The sequence below is a fragment of the Chelonoidis abingdonii genome, chromosome 22 (genome assembly GCF_003597395.2).
Source record: "Chelonoidis abingdonii isolate Lonesome George chromosome 22, CheloAbing_2.0, whole genome shotgun sequence".
Classification (NCBI taxonomy): Eukaryota; Metazoa; Chordata; order Testudines; family Testudinidae; genus Chelonoidis; species Chelonoidis abingdonii.
In genome coordinates, this window is record NC_133790.1 from 33,313,280 (window position 1) to 33,317,200 (window position 3,921).

Sequence of the window (3,921 nt, forward strand, 5' to 3'; positions counted from 1 at the left end):
ACTGAGGAAGGAATTTGGAATCATTGGTTGCTGGAAGTTTACCCCAATAAACATTGAATTGTTTGCACCTTTGAACTTCGTGTATTGCTGCTCTCTGGTCATGCGAGAAGGACCAGGGACTGGGAGGGTGATGGGATAAACCCTCTAACAAGTACATCTGTCAGGGTGTGAAAAACCCCAGAACCAGTTTATAATTAAGCTGACCTAAGCGGTGGTTAGATAGTACTAAATGAAAGATTGTTCTGTCAATGTAGCTATTACAGGGATGGAAAACCCCTCCCCTTACTGTAGCAACTGTCTACTCCACAATGCTACAGCAGTATTTTAAGGGTAGCTAGCCTCAGAGTGAGACCAGAGCTGGCTCTGTGGATGCTCAGGCACTAAGACAACAGCACTAACACCTCCATAGTTGGTAGGATTCAAACCTACACGGGGAAGATCCCCATGGATTTCTAATCCATCACCTTAACCCCTTAGCCACAACTACTCAATGTACAGCTGCTATACTACACAATGATTCTGTTCTCACTGACTTGTCACTTCAAATGGCTCAGACCAGCTCCCCCAGCACACTCACGGCTGTGCATTAGTGTAAGTGTGTCCATGCTGAACAGCAAGAGTTCCTCCCCATTTCCCTTCCAGCTGGAGCACGATGAGAGTGTGTTTGTGGCTAACGACATTGCTATAGATTATTGTTCATTCCCCACACGACAATATAGACAGTCCCTTCCCATTCCGAATCTCACCATATTGACTCTGCAATACCGGGGCAAGAGATTTCTCTGGGGCACTGCAAATTTTTTCAGGGGTTGATGCATGAATTCAGCCTTGCATTCCATCTCTGATGTTTCATGACTAACAAAGCAACAGAAAAGAAAGAGCCGAGCCAATATCTCCTTGGCAGGGATGCAGGTGACCACGTCCTCTCTGTTGCCATGCCAGTGAGAGGAAGGGTTCACTGGAATCGAATGCCCTGGCTCAGACAAGAGACACGGGAGGTTTTGCTGTTCATGGATCTGTGCAAAGAAATTGTGTCTCTGGTGAAATTGAGGAGGGAAATGAAAACGTCCACATGGTGGCCGTGCCTTAAGGAATGTGGGTGAAGGACTTGGCTGAGAAATGAATTTAACAGGAATGTATCATAATGTTTGGCCCTGATAAAAGCTGTGAGCTGAAGGAGCCACTGTTGTTAGATACTTGAACCTGCATGGAGACACCCGAGTGCAGTGATGCTGGAGCCTGTTCCCAAGAACCGGTTCTAAAAATTAGACCTCCTTGGAGAAACCGTGTTGAAAGGGCCAGGAGTGGACAAAGAACTCCAGTCCGTGGCCGACCACTCCGTTGCTACCGGGATTCCAGCTGGGGAGGCTGAGGCTTCCCGGGCCCCTCCTCTGCTTCCCCCCAGTTGCAGCAGCGCCAGACTTGCCAGCACCATTGGGGGCAGTTCAGCTGAGCTCGAGAGTCGTCCTACTGCTGCTTTGAGAGCCCGGAAGGTGTGTGTGGGGATCCTGCTGCAAACTCCAGGGCTGGGCAGAGGGAGGGGAGGGGGGCAAGTGGGGCAATTGGCCCGGCCCTGCAGGGCCCTGGCCCACAAGGGTCCCCCCGGCCCCTCCCTGGCTTCTCCCCCCAAAGAGCTGCAGCAGAGCCAGCAGCTGGCAGCCAAGCTGACTCGGGCTGCCGGCAAGTAAGGGGTCTGCAAGATCCGGGGCCTTAGAGGGGGTGAGCAAGTGGGGCAATTGCCCTGGGCCCCTGGCCCCACGAGGATGTCTCCCCCAGACCCCCACCCCCTGCAGAGCTGCAGCATGGCCAGCAGCTGGCAGCTCAGCTAAGCTCCTGAATTGTCCTGCTGCTTGAGCTCCGGCAAAGGTAAGGGGGGAGGGCTGCAAGATCTAGGGTGCTGTAATGGGCAATTGGCTGCAGGGGCTCCTGATCCCCATGGGTAATTCTCCCCCTCCAGCCCTCCTCATCCCTCCCCCTTAAATCAGAACTTTTTATAGGAATCAGATGTTAAGATTTTGGCAGCTAAATCACTGCCCCGAGTGGGTGTCAAGTCCATGCCTTAACCAGGGGTAGTCGATTATTTATCAAGATCCAATTTTGGTCAACACAGTCAATGTCTAGATGCCAGAGAAAAATAATACACGTGAATAGAAGAAGATATGAAAGATTTGCAGTCAATAATGGGCAAAACTATGATGATTGTTTCTCTTTCACTCTATAATCTGATACCACCACTGCCTTTCCTTAGTCTTGTAGTTTACCAAGGGTAAAACTAAACATCTCTTCAGATCAAGGAGTGTTTGGTTCATTGCTGTTAGCTAACACAGGGTTTGATGTAGCTGCTTCAATCCTCGGCTTTGCAGAGATAAGTAACTTTCAGGGTGTCACTGAACTGAAGGAGAGAGATCACGTTTTTGACAGGTAAGCCTCCTCCTTAAAGTGTTTTGTCTGCTGGCAGCCCTGGTTCCCAGGTCTCTCCTGAGGAAGAAAGTTTCTGTGCAAAATACTGAAACTTTAACAGAGAGGAGGGAAAAGGCGATGCCACATGATGGGGCCAGTTGTACTACAACATGGTTCTGTATGTGGAGACTTGAACACTGACTGATCTCCACTCCCTTGGATTTGAAGAGATGTTTAGTTGTGCACTTAGGAACCTATAAGGCTGAACCAATTTTATGGATGGTGACACTACGATTGAAGGGTTTTTTAAAAACACTTAGCTTAAACTGGAACTGCCTGTTATTAAAGGCTGGTTTCCCCACGTCAGTTCCATAAGCTCTGCTAGAAACACCCTGGGCTCTCTCTTGCCTTGGTGGGAACTAGAGGGAATCGTCCCCTGCTGCTCTTGGCTCCAGGCTGATTTTTCTGGGGAGGTGACGTGGAATTGATTTGTTCGCTGTTGAGAAGGGAGCCAGACCAGTTCTCAGGGAGCGAGAACTCCCAGCATCTTCCCAGCCCAGCCCAGGCTGCTGCCCTGTCCCAGCCTCTGTTCCTCTGGGGGCTCTGCATGTTTGACTCTCGAGCAGGCCGGGAGCAGCAGCTGAGGCAGAGGACAGCCTGGGCCGGGCAGATAAGGAGTTTAGCAAAAAAAGAAGGTAAAATGGGAGTGGAGTATTACCTTGGACTCGATGGCATTTCTCCATTGGTCTGTCTGCTTTGGGGCAGGGACAAGAACACGTCCTGCTGCATTCGTTATTTCAAAGGGTGGTTTAGGATTTTCATTCTCACACATGGTGCACAAAGCAGGACTCAACCTTTGGTGTAAACTAAATGAGCCGCTCACAGATTCTGGCAGCCACAATGAGCATTTGGGTGACAGCTCAGACCTGCCTGTGTCCCAGAGGGAGGGGGTCATCTGTGTGGGGACTGGACCACTGACCTACTCGCTCCTAATTCCCAAACATTCAGTAACTCTATTATCAGTGCCTGTGAGTGTTATTTAAACCACAAGAAAAACCACACTGGGTTGACCAAAGGCCCATCTAGCTCTGATTCTTGTCTTCTGACAGTAGCCAATAGCAGGTGCCCTAACAACCAGTCAACAAGGCACCACTGGGAGTTGAACCCAGGATCTCCTGTTTACAAAACAGATGTTTTAGCCAGCTAAGCCATGGTGCCTGCAGCTAGCTAAAACACAGTGTCTGCCCATACCTGACTCCCTGCCATTGCCACCAGGGCCTGACAAGCTTTGCTTGTGTTTGGATTCTGCAGAGCAGAGGAGCAGGTGACATTTTCCTTACAAATTGTGTGTGAGTGAATCTTTGGCCAGGTCTTGACTACAAAGTTGTTTCAGCAGAATTATACTGCTCAGGTGTGTGAAAAACACACAATGCTACCTCGGTCGGCAGCTTGTGGCTGGTGTACACCCTGCAATGCCATGTCTGGCGACAAAACTGCCCTGTTTTGGTGACAAAATAAAAC

At 49.9% G+C, this 3,921-nt stretch overlaps 1 non-coding gene across 1 annotated transcript; it reads right to left on the reverse strand.

Moving 5' to 3' along the window:
* Positions 1–3,544: 3,544 nt before the first annotated feature.
* TRNAT-UGU (transfer RNA threonine (anticodon UGU)) lies at positions 3,545–3,618 on the reverse strand. The gene has a single exon. It is a non-coding gene; the product is annotated as a tRNA-Thr (tRNA).
* Between the last annotated feature and the right edge of the window lie 303 nt (positions 3,619–3,921).